Source organism: Crassostrea angulata, chromosome 2 (genome assembly GCF_025612915.1).
Source record: "Crassostrea angulata isolate pt1a10 chromosome 2, ASM2561291v2, whole genome shotgun sequence".
In the NCBI taxonomy this organism is placed as follows: domain Eukaryota; kingdom Metazoa; phylum Mollusca; class Bivalvia; order Ostreida; family Ostreidae; genus Magallana; species Magallana angulata.
In genome coordinates this window covers 25,485,589-25,503,773 of record NC_069112.1, presented here as the reverse complement: position 1 = coordinate 25,503,773, position 18,185 = coordinate 25,485,589, and the positions used below count along the sequence as shown (strand labels likewise).

The 18,185-nt window shown below is 31.8% G+C and overlaps 1 pseudogene; it reads right to left on the bottom strand.

Annotated features, from left to right (window-relative positions):
• Positions 1–9,304: 9,304 nt before the first annotated feature.
• LOC128171767 (uncharacterized) lies at positions 9,305–13,753 on the bottom strand (annotated as a pseudogene).
• Between the last annotated feature and the right edge of the window lie 4,432 nt (positions 13,754–18,185).

Sequence of the window (18,185 nt, the reverse complement as noted above, 5' to 3'; positions counted from 1 at the left end):
CCCGTCTCTTCTTCAGGACAACAAAATAAAAACTAAATATGAAAGAAGAAAAACATCTACAAAACTAGCACTAAACTAAAATCTAAATGATATATAAAAACTTAAAAAATGTATAAACACCGGATCGAAACCTGGCAGCTACATCTTTGTATGAAAGATTTCAAGCCTGAGAAAGAAAAATCCCGTCCGACGCAGCGGACGGTATGTGAAAAAGACCTCTATATATATATATAGATAGATAGATAGATAGATAGATAGATAGATAGATAGATAGATAGATAGATAGATAGATAGATAGATATATATATATATATATATTTATAAAAATATAATCCAAAATGAGTAAAGTTAATCCACACAAGTATTAAATAATAAAAAATAACAGAAATCCGATTCAAAACTCTACCGGTTTCATTATAATCTTCAGGAGTCCGGTATATATATATATATATATATATATATATATATATATATATATATATATATATATATATATATATATATATATATATATATATATAGTGTGTTTACATATAAGTAGTTTATTTTGTTAATAATTTTTTTTGCTTTAAGACATCTTAAATATACTGTTTTTGGTTTTTCATACAGCTGCTTTTATATTAAAAACTATACAATTAACTAAATTATATTCAAATTCAATTATTTTAAAAGATTTTATTAGTGGTGCTGTGTTGGTGTGCGATAAGGTGTACATAAATTAATTTAAACCACAAAGGTTTATTTTTCATGTGTGACTATAAATGGCTTTTTTTAAATAGAGAAAATAAAATAGTGTTAGACATCCTTTGAGATTGAATTCAATAACCAGCTTGTGTTTTCAATGGTTGAAGGTGTCATGATTAATTGCAAAAAGGTTAAAAAAAAATTATGAAGTCGGAAGTGTAGCTAAGTAGCATTTCATTTTTACAAACATAACTACAAAAACATAGCTTACCATTTACGACAAATCATCCTGTGTAATATACAATCAGTTATTTATAAGTGACTTGTATGCTTACACAAACAATAATTTCATTGAACCTTCTTTAAATGATAAAAATCTTTTTCTTAGAATATAAAATAGTTTGCCTTGTGCAGATGTGCTTTAATCTTTCAGAAATAGGAGTTTTTGTCAAAATGAGTGTCTTCAGATGACCTTTTTTCATAAAGCAAGACTGGTTCTAAAAACTTTTTTTTACATTTGAAACAGTAGGCACCTAATCTATTTTTGTTATGGTTGTCTAATATGGCACAATGGCGTTTTATTTTCATTATAAAATCAAAATGTAGTACAACACAATTTTTGTTGTACAATGTCAAATTCTATTTAAGGTCCGACTATGATTTAAGGTTAGTTTTTTTTCTAACTTAAAACATAAATTGTATATATATATATATATATATATATATATATATATATATATATATATATATATATATATATATATATATATATATATATATATATATATGGTTTTGAATTCGATAGTCTCTACACACAGTTCTAGTAAAATAATTGTTTTATGGAATTCAAATTCAAACACTGTATTAGAAAAATGTATTGCGCAAACAGGTCTGAAATATACATTTACATGTATTCTTTAATATTTTGCATTTACACTTAGGTTTTTGTAACAATCAATACAAACGCTCTAACATCTTAATATGTTGTTTTGTAGTTTGATATACCGACTGAACTGTTCCGTAATCGATTTATCTATTTATTTCAAATTATACACGCCAGGCATGGGGTAGCCGTAATCGAGTAATAGTTATCAATTTTAATAATTTTCACGTGATCGACAGTAATATGTTATCTAACAGAATGAAACTAAAACTTCAGTAAAATTATTATTAATTTTTCGAATACTTTCGATTACTCTTCTAATAAGTATATTGTGATGCGCATATTGTTTGAAAAAATCCACTATATGTTATGTGCTGCAGATGATATAATTCATAAACGAAATCTATATTATTTGAAAAGTTTATACAATATGATCAAAACAGGAATCATTCAAATTTGAAAGGAAAACAAATTGAAACATTTGAATATTTATCGATCAATTGTTATAAAGAAACTGACTACAATCAATTACAGGACAAAAAAAAGCCGTTATCGATGAATAATCGAATACGCGAAATTTCCATATGTAATCGATTGTTAATCGAATTCATTTTTAAAAACTTTGTCTGTGCTTGTTACACGGAATATTTTTAAAACAAAATACATAAAAATCAAGCTTGTGCAAAAGTTTATTTGTTAAAATTACTTTTATGTAAAATATTGTATGTAAATAGTATTGATACTTATCATTTTTGGGAGTTGATTTTTAATCAACTCTCCTATTCAGTCACACGGACAAACCGAAAGTGAAACAGTGTTTGGACCTCAGCACAAATCATTGCTCCTGACAAGACTTAGTTCTTGAAAATAATTGATGAATTCGATGTAATGTATGCTAAAGCATTGTTTTTCAAGGAAACTTATTTACAAATACCTTAAAAATAGTCAGATTTTAAATGGTACGAACCATTTAAATATGTTTTGTAGTTGTATGTATTCCTACGCCAGAGTTCAATAAAGTCTCGTTCAACTCTACGCTCGGCTGTCTCCGTTAACCCTTGTCGGAGATTTACGGTGTCAGCCGAGCGTTTGGTTGAACGAGACTATAGTTTAATATTGCTTGGATCCATACAATTTTCGAGAAATATTTCTACCACTGATACATACTTTGATTGAATTAATTTTATCTTTAAATATTATTTAACATGATTCATATGGAGGTTTTTCGACATTCTAGTCGAAAAAGTTCAAAAATTCTTATTATAAAAATATGCGTAATTCAAATTAGAAACTACTAATACGTGTACTTGTCATGCAAAAAATATATTATTGATTTTAAAATAAATAAACATCGACAAAATCAACTCCCGTCAGTTCTTCAGTACTTTGATTAGCTATGTAATGTCTTTTAGTTAGAGAAAATGTTTGCATTACCGCAGTCCTTATGAAATGTTTGATTTATTTATTTACTATAAAACAAAACTACTACATCATAAACACGTTAGTTCGAAACATATCTGAAGTTTTGGTTTTCAGACATTCTTTGTTTTTACATGTTTACGAAAATGCTATTTTTTGTTCAAATTTTGTTTAATACATACGTAATACGAGGGTCAATCAAAAAATACGAAGACAGTGTGGCTGTCTATCATATATTTTTCATGATAGCCAAACTTAACAGATTAATCTGTGCACCAACACTTATGTTATTGATATGCGAAGTTTTAGTCCATTTGATGAAACCGTATTTTTGTTACCCCTTTTTAAAAACAACATGTTTTGTTGCCACGGCGCATGGTAACGTTCAAAACATGACGTCAAGATTAAACACGCACAGTTTATAGATAAACCCCATCTTTATATCACGCTTAGTCTCTTGTACCTTTCTCCTTACAATTTAAAATTACACTGAACCACTTAACATCTAATTTGCACACATTGTTTCGAGAATCATAAGTTAGTTCTTCATAGTTTTCAATTTCTAACCCTGTATCTCTTAGTTTACAGTAAGGATAACAATTAACGGCGGTTGACATTACTTTTTTTGGGAGTTGATTTTTAATCAACTCTCCTATTCAGTCACACGGACAAACCGAAAGTGAAACAGTGTTTGGACCTCAGCACAAATCATTGCTCCTGACAAGACTTAGTTCTTGAAAATAATTGATGAATTCGATGTAATGTATGCTAAAGCATTGTTTTTCAAGGAAACTTATTTACAAATACCTTAAAAATAGTCAGATTTTAAATGGTACGAACCATTTAAATATGTTTTGTAGTTGTATGTATTCCTACGCCAGAGTTCAATAAAGTCTCGTTCAACTCTACGCTCGGCTGTCTCCGTTAACCCTTGTCGGAGATTTACGGTGTCAGCCGAGCGTTTGGTTGAACGAGACTATAGTTTAATATTGCTTGGATCCATACAATTTTCGAGAAATATTTCTACCACTGATACATACTTTGATTGAATTAATTTTATCTTTAAATATTATTTAACATGATTCATATGGAGGTTTTTCGACATTCTAGTCGAAAAAGTTCAAAAATTCATATTATAAAAATATGCGTAATTCAAATTAGAAACTACTAATACGTGTACTTGTCATGCAAAAAATATATTATTGATTTTAAAATAAATAAACATCGACAAAATCAACTCCCGTCAGTTCTTCAGTACTTTGATTAGCTATGTAATGTCTTTTAGTTAGAGAAAATGTTTGCATTACCGCAGTCCTTATGAAATGTTTGATTTATTTATTTACTATAAAACAAAACTACTACATCATAAACACGTTAGTTCGAAACATATCTGAAGTTTTGGTTTTCAGACATTCTTTGTTTTTACATGTTTACGAAAATGCTATTTTTTGTTCAAATTTTGTTTAATACATACGTAATACGAGGGTCAATCAAAAAATACGAAGACAGTGTGGCTGTCTATCATATATTTTTCATGATAGCCAAACTTAACAGATTAATCTGTGCACCAACACTTATGTTATTGATATGCGAAGTTTTAGTCCATTTGATGAAACCGTATTTTTGTTACCCCTTTTTAAAAACAACATGTTTTGTTGCCACGGCGCATGGTAACGTTCAAAACATGACGTCAAGATTAAACACGCACAGTTTATAGATAAACCCCATCTTTATATCACGCTTAGTCTCTTGTACCTTTCTCCTTACAATTTAAAATTACACTGAACCACTTAACATCTAATTTGCACACATTGTTTCGAGAATCATAAGTTAGTTCTTCATAGTTTTCAATTTCTAACCCTGTATCTCTTAGTTTACAGTAAGGATAACAATTAACGGCGGTTGACATTACTTATTTTTTGACTAAATATTTATAGATGTTCTACTCTCTTTCGGACTGTTTTATATTCAAAATACAATAACCACCACCCCCACAAAATTTATTACAGTTAAACACAAACTTGTAAATAATTGTTGACTTATTTTTTGCACTACTGAGCATTTTCACAGCTTGTGTCGGCTTTTTTCCTGCGTTAAATCCATTTTGTTTGTACCTCTCGTTGCGCCGTGACGTCCGGCGACGTCGATGTTTTTAGTCAATTCTAAAGAGGACTATCTGTCTTTAGTTACTAATATCTGTTCGACAAAACAAAATATCCCGTCACTATTTGGAACATAGAATACCAAGACAAAACTTAATTTAAGGTTTCAATATTATTTGGTTTTAAGCCGAATTTTTAGAGATATTACTTTCGACATTATATGGTTTATTGTAGACATAACACACATTTTGACCGTGCGCCGTGACCTCATTTTTACAGGATTAGATTCTAAATAATTCTTAGAAATAAAGGAATTTATTAACTTTTTTTTCTTGCAAATTGTTTGAAACTATTGCTTAATTATGTCTACCAAATTTAGTAATGATATGACGTTAAGTAACATAGCTATGACAAAAGTCTTCGTATTTTTTGATTGACCCTCGTATGGGTGCTGCGAGATTAGACAAGATATGATAAGATGCATAATGCATAATGTACCAGAGTAACGTTTCTAATACTAATCAATACCTGATGTAGTATTTGCTTAATATTTGGTATTTTACGATGTGAAAGTGATAGCGAAATAAGACAAAATTAGATCGTCGAAAAAATTACCGGATACTGTGTATCAAACTAACCAAATTGTAAATAATTGCATTTATTACCATATTGTGATAAATGCTTTTAATTCCTGTTAAAGCGCGACAACTCTGCTCGTTGTTCAATTCAAACGTCTTTGAAACTATGATCTTTGCATTTACATATTGTATCATACGACTAAGCATCTAATAGATACTGATTTATCAGACGACAATTACAAGGCAGACGGGCAGCTTGAAACGTTTCGTTAAAGCGGTTCGCTTCTGAGGTTTTGTGAAGCCATTTTAGGTCACCTCTAGTCTGAATGTTCTGCATGACATATTAATTCTAGTGGTATATTTATAGTTTACAATGCCAAATAAATTTGTAGAATAAAATTGATTTTAAAAAATTACATTTTTACATAGTTAAGTAAGGAACTATATTTGGTGGCGGAATGTTTACGAGAAGGAAATGAACAATTTTCATAACTCACTAGTTTTAGAGTACTGTTACTTTAGCTTCCTTACTTTCAGCGCAGACCAAACCTCTGGATAGTTTGTGTAATACGATATATTCATGATGTTCTAAAAACAGATTTAAACGGTATTTCGATATATTTTGGAATATTTAGTTTATATTTCATAGAAATTAAGAAAAAAAAACCAACTCCAATTTTGGCCTAAAATAGGCTTATTTTATGCTATATCTCAATTTTTTGAGATGTGACCCCCTACTTGTTTTACTTTAAAATGAGACATGATATGAATGTCTATTTGTATGCAAAGTTTTAGAAAGATGACAACTATAATTTGTTTGGTTTTTTGCATTATATTCAGATTACTCCAAAATTTTGTAACATCTGTTATTGTGTTCATTATGTACTGACATTTGAAGTCACAAATAAAGCAATAATTTTTAAACTTTGACTTAGATTTTACTTTTATAATCACTAAGGTGTTTAAACACATACTGTATTAAAATCATAACTAAAGAATTGTTCAAACTATAAATATTTCTTTAATTTCTTCAAATTATCAATTAACATGTCAAATTTTAGCAAAAATTTCATAAAAATTATCATTTCTGTTTGCGGCCCTATATTTCCAAAAAACGGCATGTGACATGGGTCACAAAAAAAAATAAATGAACATTTTAGAGAAAGGCAACCAAAAGGTACGGGGAACCCGGCGAAACGAATTAGAACGCCGAGCCAAAGGATTATCGAGGTTACATTTACATCGGCTACGAGCGAGACCAGTGATGTACAATGCCCTCCTGCATCAAACACGGAAGGGAGATGCTCAACGTCATCCTGAGTCATCTACATTCAGCATCACAGGTCATTTCACAGCCGTCTTCGGATCGCTAAAGCAGTAGACAGTCTCGCCCTCAGGGTCAGTTACCAATGGACCAAAGTCTGCAGCAAAGCGTGGGCACCGCATTCACAGGTTCAACTATTAATTTTAGTCCTAATGTGTTGTCTGTTCAAAATATTGTGTATTTAATCAGTCGGGTGTAGGCTCTGTCGTGGAGAATCAGTGTATTTGGGGTCTCATTACTGGGGAACAGGTGCAGGTTAGTCGGCCTGCCGCTGATATGAGCATATGTGACCCTATAGAAAGTCACGTGCCCATAGCCATCCGCGAAAACATATGGGCTGGGGCCTACATTGACTTAGTATTATTGTTAAAACAGGCCCGTGACTTACGGACGGACCCTAACATTACCGAGGAACTCGTGATTAAAAATAATCCACTTGTCATCGAAAAACAACACCTTAAGTCTATCAACAACATAAACACCTTGATAACTGCATTCACAATTTTCATGTCCATTTAACTTGAAAAATTCCCAGGTTAAGCCCAAAATATGCTTGAATACATGCATAACATCCGATTGGCAGCTGGTAGGCAGAGTCATCTGGCGTGGTCCAAATATGATGAGCAATCTAGATAAAAATGGAAAGCCATCCGACATTATCGGGGGGGGGGGGGGTAGATGTCGAGTTGTGGGTCATGCTAATTTCACCTGGGCAATTAAAACAGTCACCTATACATTCATCTGACGGAGACACGTTGGGAGGTAATATTGGGCCTAGTGACCTTTTTGCAATGCCCCAGGGATACGAACCCCAGCCCAGTATCCAGCTCTTACGGGGCTGGGGCAGAATTCAAACCATGTTAAAATACCAGTAAGCTACCAAGGTCCATCGGCAACTGCCTTGCCTTTAATAGGGGGTCCTGCTCATGAATCCCCTGCAGGTTTAGACACATATGTGAACATTGCGGAGGACCCAATCATCAAGCCAATGCCAAAGGCAAAACCAAGTTTATCCCCTGTATAGTCTGGGATTTTTATAATCAGCTATGTATTGAGTATGATTCATACCCCTTTCAGAATGACGAACTCCAATTGATAAAAGATTTTAAATGTGGTTTTCCATTACAGTATGCCGGACCAAGAATTTCTTATGAAGCAAAAAAAACTTAAATCAGCCAGGGATGGTCGTCAAATAGTACAGCAAAAGTTTGATAAGGAGGTTAGCTTGGGGTATCTTTTTGACGAAATTCCTTTCCCCACGTTCAGATTTTCACCTGTTGGCGTTGTGCCTAAGAAGGACGGGGTTTTTCGTCTAATTCATTACCTATCCTACCCCGATTTTAACTCGGTTAATTATTTTATTGATCAATATATTTGCAGGGTTCAATATAGTAACATACATGTAGATGAAACTGTGCTGATGATCCAGTTACTTGGGCAGGGTGCTTTGTTGGCCAAACCTGACCTCAAGAGTGCATTTCGTTTATTACCTATCTATCCAGGCGAATTTTATCTTTAAGGTATTAAGTAAGGTGACAAATATTTTTTTGACAAATGCATCCCGTAAAGTACAAGTATATTTACGTAATGTGATTTTTTCTAAGAATGTGTAACATCACTTTAATTTAAATAATACTTTTTTTCTAATTTTTATACTCTTTAAAAAACTATTATTATGCACAATTTATAATACATCTCCGTTCAAAGACAATCATTGTTTACATTAATTCATTCGATTCATTGTCTTGGTTTATTAATGTAATGTATTTTCTTTTATATACTTCGTAGATAATTTGAGCGTACACACTTCTTGTGCAACAGGCTTTATACATCCCTTGCAGAGCAAGAGTTTTTTCTGACAAATTGTGAATTGTCACATACAGTTGACATTGATCTGTAAATAACGTAATTATGTATAAGCGATTATAAAGAGTAGCTTTTCCCTGAGAGTTGATCATAAACAAACGCCATTGTCAAAATCGATTTGGTCGTCTGATTTGTGTTATGTGTTCTTTGAAACTCATTTTAAAAGTATTGATAATATTACTAGTTACCTCAATTTACATTTCCGCTTGGCATTCATTTTCTCTTAACAGAGTCAGAATAGAATCTCTATCTAACTGTGTGATGTTATGAACATGCATTGTAATGAAAATACCTGAGAATATTACGTTGTTAATGTTAACAACAACGTCTTATTTTAACCGTAACTAAATTAAAAAGAAGCATCGTCAATGTAAACTTTTATATTAAAAAAAACATTTTTTTAAAAATTTTTTGTTTTTGTTTTATTCTTACAAGAAAACATATCTCTTCAGTGTATTTCCCGCACAAATTTGAACATTCCTTGCCTGCGCTGTGTCTAAAAAAGAGAAGTAACATATAACCACAGAAAAATGTTTTCTAGTTATCTTATCTCTCACTTTCTCTCTCTCTCTCTCAATATTTTTTTTCCTAGAAAGGTAAAAGTTTATATATCTTGTGTTCTTATTTAATATCAAATTTTGTAAAGCTAGTTTTAACTTATTTATAAGTACATGGACAAACCAAATCTGTGCTAAACAGTCTTCGATATCTTACACTTTACAAAGTCAACTTGAAAGTAAAATGTTCGTTTAAATTACTCAACAAACTATTTACCGTCTCGTCGTCATCTTTGAAGCAAGACCGCAAAGGAAGCCTCAGATTCGAAATTGTTAAAGGAACGGTGTAGCCGACTGTGATTCGAACTAGATGAACTCTAGACATAAATCCGTTTAATACTTCGACATTCCAATGTTCTTCTTCTGTAAACTGGTCATAATACTACAATGGGAAATAATTGTGTTAGTTAATACATGAAAACTAAAACTATGTAGTTATATTTAGTCAGTTTAAAAAAAACAACGAAAAATAACAACAACAAAAAAACGAAACAAAACAGACCAAAAAAAACCCCAACCCCATTAACAAATGACCGCCAACCCCCGCCCCCCCCCCCCCCCGAAATAAAAAGAAGATACAAGCAATGCAAAAAAGAGAACCAAATGTGTTGATACAAAATAATTTTAAAATTTCTTCTGACGATAAGTAATTAAACTTGAATTAACATGTCGGATTTTTATGCGTTAGCGTTTGAAAAACTGGCAGTGGTTGTGAGAAGCTAACAAACATAATTTTGTTTTTTTTTAATACATACACGTAGCATTATCATTTATAGTAAACTAAAACGGTATCAAATTAATTATCTTCTATGAAAAATCCTAAAATTGTTATGTTTTGAGTTGTTGTATTGATACAATACCTTAAACAAATTTCCTTTTTGTCAAATTTACTTATCCAAAAAAACTAATTATTTAATGAAACAGTGCGTGTTTAATAGACTATAATAAATTCGATGACTATATTTGTTGAACGGTATCAGACGGGTTTTTATCTTAGAGTAGATTTTAGATTAAAATAGACTTGATATCAGATTTTGATTCGATTGAACAGCTAGACAATTAAATGCAGAAACAACTTTTTTTCCTAAGTAAAATAGTCAAATCAAATTACATTACAAAAATAATATACAAACCAAACTAGCACAATACATGTTACATATTTAAAAAGGACGGTATCGTGTTGTCTGATTTCATTACAATCGGCTGACGAAACTGCAATCATTTGCCTTTGAAAATACGTATTATAAAAATCTACTTTGAATATTCCTCTTCCTTTGTGATTCTGAATGTTAATTTTTCTACAAACATAACTACATTGTATGTCAATACCATAAGCCACTCTAAAGATATACATTAACACATATCATATTACATTAAAGTGATCCCATGAAAATACTTACAAGTCTTGTAAAATTTTGTGTGCCATTTGTAAATGCCACAATCACGTTAAATGCCTTATGGATAGTGAAAGACACCTTTGCAATGTTTGTGGCCTTTCCCGAGAGTGTCAAAATAAAACGCGCGTAGCTACTGTGCGTAGGTAGAAATGTCTGTCCATTTGAAGTAAACATCTCGTTGAAAGAACCATTATAAAAACCGTCAGTGGTTATCACGGCTTTTTTCATTGCATCACACACTAAAATTGAGCAAAATGTATGCATGCTTAAGAAGACAGGAAAATATTCACAATACAATTTCATAATGAGTTAAAAAAGACAATAGAATACTTTTAAATATTAAAATATCTTACGAGCTCATACTGCGTTAAAAAAAACTGAACGCTGATGTACTGACCTACTTCACACGCCGAACCTTCGAATCCGGGTTTACATTTTGTACAAAAACCTGTGCTGGGATAACATGTCTCACAATTAGAAGTACAGGGTTTTGAACATTCCGCTAGATCCGCCACAGGACTTGGACATCCTTAGTTTAAAACAAAACACGATTTAAATTGAGTACACGTGCACTTGTTATTAGTGGAATATTCAAGGAGTAGGCCTACAAAAGTTTTTCTTTCTTTTTTTTCTTTTTTCTTTCAGAAAGTTGTGATTGTTTACGTATGTGATGTACATTATCAGTTGTCATTATTACATGTTCTGTCTGTTTATAACGCGACGCTATTGGAATATATTTATGCAACGAGCTATTTATCAAAAGTATGGCGGGTGATTCTAATACGCAATACCATAAACCTCCACTTCACACAAATCCCCAAAAGCTTTGTGACGATAATCAGGCCCGTAATAGACCCCAGGCCGACGTTCATTGTAGTAGATCACGTATTTCCCACTGTGTTCACATTTTATGGTCAAGTGATCCGGAAAAGTATATTTAGTAAACCCAGGGTCTTTATAGCACAATATACCGTCATCTTTGTCGGCCGTGTTCGAAATGTACACTGCAAACCCGAGGTAATATGGAGCAAACGTACTCCTGAAAACTAAATGTTTAAAATAAAAAAAATTATCTTCAAAGAACATATAAAAGTTAAATGCCAAATTATTATAAACTGTTTGTCAAATAATACATAAAGAAAATTGTATACAGTATATATACATTTATATATACCCACGATTGATACTGCCATTTTGCACTTTAAGCCAGATGTCGTTACTTCTGCGAAAATATTCTTTATTATATTGTCTACTTTTTAAAGTTTAATTAAAGTATTACAGTACTGTCTTAAATTTCCTTGACTATTGATCCTTCTTATGTGTTGCAATTCCGTTTTTTTGTGTGGTCATATATTCCACCTTACGTACGTGCTGTAGAATTATCCGTCCGGAAATACAGGTTAATAAAGCTAATCCTGTACTGTTTCTGCAGATTCACCCACCACGTAATACTTTGATCTGGACTTGTGATTGTACACTGACCGTCGCTATAATGGCGGGATTTCATCCCGTCGACAGCCTTATCGCTCGAATACAACTTATCATAGGTTGAAGACTGCTATGTGCGTTTTTTATAGCTCAAGTTCTCCAGATCTAAAAACCCCAAAATACTAGCTTTGCATTGGGTACTTTTAGCCACACACACGCTTTAAAAAAATATTGTATTTGATTATATGGGTTTTTTTTTCAGCGTTTAACTAAAACCTTAATACTAAAAGATAAAATATTTAGATACAATAGTATCTAACATATTCAATTATATTATAATCAATAACCTAGAGTTAGTTTAACTTAATTTAACAACTTGGATTCGAAAAAGTAGTAAATCTCTCTCTGTATGTCTGTCTGTGTGAACTTCAATTGGGAAGACTGATTTCGCTCACATGAGAGAAACTAGGTAGCAGCCATTTGTTCTTGACCACAATTATGTGTTAAATGCCCCCCCCCCCCTAAAAAAAACAAACAAAAAAACAACAACAAAAAAGAAACAACGAAAATAACAACCAAAAAAAAAAACACACACCAAAAAAGCCAAACAAAGAAAAACATATAAAAAAAAAACTCACAGGTTGAACACATGGCAAAGCATGGAATTGTGCATTCAGCATCATCATGTCCATATTCGACAATAGGACAACCTACAATTTTAAACAGGTATTTTAAAAGCAATTATTTTGGCAAAAAGTATTTTTTAGTCTATGATCCGTTCATATACAAGCTTTTAGTTCACAATGTGTTGTGATTTTCAACATTGTTATTCAATTTCAAATTTATGCATTTCATGCTCTAATATGAAATACCTCACCTGAAACTTCAATCTCACAGAGGTCGCCATGTGCATATTTACTGTAATCCTGTGGATAATGTATCCCAGGGAGTCTTTCATTATAGTAGAAGACGTACTGACCAATCACAGAACAATATATTTCCACCTCATCTGGAATGGTGGACGCCGTGTAGTGTGTATCTTGAAAACAGACGACGCCATCTCGACGATCAGTTGTATTAGATACAATGATGGAAAATCCCAAAAACCTTTCTGTGAACCCGTTATTCGCATCTGTGATATAAATTTTAGAATTTAGGAATAAAGAAAATAATATAATACATACACAAGAAAATATTTACCCAATGTTCATATACGTATACATGGTCGAGCAGTAAAATAATGGAAAGGGGGGTGGTAAAATTGTATTTTAAGAAATATGTCATTCAACATAAGCATTAGCAATATCGAACCCCTTCCTTACCCCATGTCTTATTATCCGTTCTTGAAAACACACTAATGCGCTCAATTCGTCTTGGTCTCTGCAAATTCACTACCCACATAGCAAAAACTTGGTTCTCCTTGGTTGAGGTGTATACTCCTTGAGTGATAATACCAGCTAATACTTTACCATCAACTAGTCTATCACTTTGATGCTTATCGATAATCGATGTCATTTGAAAAGTCGGACGATGCAGCGCCATATTGACTGTAAAAAAATTAAAAGAAAACTAAACTAAGAAAAACGCTTTTCACAAAACAATAGATCATGGAATAAGTGTGTGAAACGTATGTCTACGTATGTAGCTAACTTTATTATACATATCTCATTCAAGATGATTTAATTTAGAAAAAAGATGAAAATTCACTTTATAATACAATGAAATTGAATGAAAATTAACATTGGAGAAGTAAAAAGATCTTGCTTAAAAAAGAAATCAGGAAAAATACATCGTAAGAAAAAAAAATTAAAATAAGTTCTATAATAAAATATAAACAAATGAGAATTAGCAAAAAAGAAATTGTATGCATGAATAAGATTCGTCGGAAACAAAATGAAATTATTATCTTCTTTTTAAAGAATCCATAGCAATAGAAAATGCAATAACTCACTTCTTTTAAAATGATCACAATAGCGACCGTCGTAGCCGTGAGTACAATACCCAAGACACAGTCCGGTGAGAATACTACAGTGATGGCAGTTGATAGGACACGGCTTAGAGCAATCCCCACCATAGAAGCCAAGGGGACAACCTTTAATATCAGTTGGAAACAAAGAATATTTTAACGAAGTTATCGACCTCTTGCTTACGAAGGGTGAGAGGTGGATGGTCTTGACCATTTCAGACTTGATTTCTTTAAGATGAAGGGCACCATACGGAGATACTCAAATCTAAAATCCGAATAATTTATATGCTTTCATGACTAAAAAGACGGTACAGATTATGAAAATTACACCTTAAAAGTTTAGGTACATCTGATGTTTTTGTTGTTGTTTACCATCCCTCTCACTTAGTTTATATTGACTTGTCAGTAAACACATAATGCCGAGATATGTATCAAATTAAGGTAAAAAAAAGTGATGCTATATTATAAAGAGCACAGTTATTGAACATAAAATATGTTTCTTTGTTTGAGTTTTTTTTCTCTTAAATCAATATTTTCAACGATTTAAAACTGAAAATGTAATGATAAAGTGTTTTTATGTCAATACTTACCAAAAACCTCGACCTCACACAGAGCTATCTGTGTTTTTGCAGAAAAGCCCAGATTTGTTGTTGACACTAGGCCCCTCGTAATGTGTTGATATATTACCTATCGACCTACGGTACCACAGTATGCGGTGGTTTTAGGATGTATGGCTAGTGAAACGTGGTTGCTTGTGTGGTAGCAGACATATCCGTCTTCTTTTTCTGTTGTATGTGATATGTAGATTATATGACCAAGAAAATACTTTTATGGTTTTTGAATTAACAGACAATGAAATATGATCGGTCCCGTGATAGCACATACTGTATATCAATCTTCTATTTCTGTTGTATTTGATATGTAGAATATAAAACCAAGAAACTGCTTTCATGGGTAGCGTTGGCTTTTGAAATTCAAACGAAACATAATATAATATATTGATTATGTTATGATGCATTTTAATACCACTTTGTCGGGAGATCTGGTTTTTGCGTGGACCCTGAGGTCCACGCAGAAACTATATAAGCGAGGTTAAACCGGATGCTATGGGGAAAATTGAGCCTGCGCATGAGCTAGCCTGGTTCCTGTGCGTAATGGGTAGTTCAGGGAACCAGGCTAGCACACGTTTATCTGAATCGGGATCGGGATTCCGTCACATATGCACACATAAGTTCAAAGGCGCTGTAATTGTAAAGCTGTCGGTAAACAGTACAGAAACAATGTATTCCTTTGAAATAAATGATTGGCATGTAATATGAACTATCAGTATTAATAAACAAGTTAATGTTATGCCGAAACTACAACATGCATCAACTAGCATCATTCGCAATGTTTTGTTGTTTTCCGAACACCCATGTAACTTTACCTTTATAGTAGGCCAGGCTAGAGAACTTCCCGATTAAACTTTTCTATGCATTTAAGTATGATTGAATAATTATGTCACTGTATAAAAGTTTAAATCTCAAGAAAAATGCATCAAAAAATATTTTTTTTAATTTACACAAAGCTGTCACTGCATAACGTTAGTTAACAAAGTAGTGCAAATCGTAATGTGTGCGCAAATAGTAGAATTTACCGAATGCCTGATATTATACATGCACACTTCATTCATATATAGATCATAATTATTTTAAGTTCTTTCGTTGGAAACACATGCCAATGGTCCACGTATTGTAGTCCTTTTTTAAAGGACATCAACTTGTTAATACTGTAACCACGTCTCGATACATCATTAAGACCTGTTACACTTCATTTTTTTAAGATATTAGTCACTAGACGAGGATCAATTCCAGTTTTCATATTGCATTAGTGAGGTTAAAAAGAAGGCGCAATTTTAAACTTATACGCATTTTTGGCTCTCTTCTAAAAAACTGCTATTTTTAACCATTACAAGTTTATATTGCAATAAAATCAAGCATATCTTACAATAATAATCACAGCTCAAACAATAATATACATATATCAATTAAAAAATTTAGTGTTAAATGTAAAATGAATTCAATTGCTTTAAGTAAATGTTTAAAAATAATATTTGTTAATTTAAGTCCATCAATGTTTTATACTAAATGTTAATGATCATTCTAAAATAAAACTACTTAAAGTAATGATTTTTTTTTATGTAAAACTATTAGCACGTTTAGGATCCGTTGACTGTTTAATAGAATAAGGGGTTTATCTTGTAAATGTTGAACTCATGTCATGTGCGTGTGTATGCGTCGTATCAAACTGTCCTGATAGCCAAATGAATCATAGCCGTCATTGATCAGCTGAGGTATGTCAATTTGTATTTTGTTTAATTCATTCCTTTTGTTTTTATTTATTATTTTTTTGTGTTTCTAGTATATGTAATGTATTAAATGTGTAAACATTAACATTTCTTTTGATTGGTTTCTACTGTAAGTAAGACAAATCTACGTGTTTAAAAACCGGGATTACAGCTTTAACTATCTTAATATATCTGTGGTCTCGTTTTTATTCAAGGGTATCAATATTCGTGGATAAAGTGAAAATCGCAGTTTCAAGAAAACGTAAATTGGTGGCCAAAGACCCTACAAAGGTGAATAAAAATTTTCAATGAACATGTAACTTCGTGGATCAATAAAACAACGAAATCCACGAAAATTGGTATTCAGCGAATATTGATAAAACCACAGTATATAGGCCGTTTCTCTACAACGGCTAAATAATCGTATTGACATCATTTTTTTATAATTGTTTTAAGGCTGACATAAGCCGATGGATGTCCATTTGCTTCCCTTTTTTAGAGTTTTGTCATTCATTTACATTTTCCAGTAAGTTCTTTTTCATATTAAAAAAAAGCAAAACACAAAATTAAAAATATGTTTATATAATGGATAAAGATAAACATTTTCTCGTTCAGAGGTTCAGCAATCAATGATAAGATATTTAAACTCTTGACTGGGTTAGTCGTTTTCAATAACATCGCGTGATTAAACTACCCCGTATGATATTACAAAGTCCATACTGCGTGACGCATTTAATTTGACACGGTTACATGTACAAAGATCGTAACCTTTAGCAATTTATTTTAATAATGTTCCCTTTAGGATCGTCGAGTGTTTGCGAGTGATCTTTCATGCAATTCAATATTGCTGTGTGGTTGCACTATAATGTATAAAGATTATACATGTTATCTTTTTTCGAATCTGGGCGATGTCCTTCGTATTGTATGATTTACTTTAATCTTGAAGAATAACGTCAACTTTTTATCTTTAAATATATATATTTTACAAGTAGCTATATTAAATCAACCTTTATCTAAATATTCTGATAACATTCAGAAGGTTAAATTTTGGTCGACAATCAAATTAAAACGAATTACATAAAACTGTGAGAACATTGGTACAAGCCAACGTCGCATAAAGCTGCACGAAAAAAGAACACATACTGTTCAAAGGAAGTATGGCGATGTAAGAACTGTTTAGTTTTTGAGAGAAAAACACCCAGAAAATGTTGTTCACATTGATACAACTGGAAATTTCAGGAATTTTTAATTTTGTTTATGAAATTTCTTTTGTATATACTTAGACATTAATGGCATAAAACCTATTATGTCAAATCGTTGATTTATATAATGTCATGATACTGTGGAATCCTTAAAATTTACGATGGGTCAATTTTCGTGGCATTAATGAGTAACATTCCTTCAAGATTTAACATCCTCTATAAAACTTAATTTAGAAAGAGTCATTTTTGTTTACTAAAACTAAAAAACCGACCATCAATATTAAATCAATACGAATAAGTAAAAAAAAAAAAATACTTTTTACGAAATGTGTCCAACATTACTTTAAATGATTCAACGTCTACAAAAGTATGAAAACAAATAAATTGCGGATTTATCTTTACAAATTTAAAATCTATGAGTATCTAGGAAATTGTCCTGGTGATACCACTTTT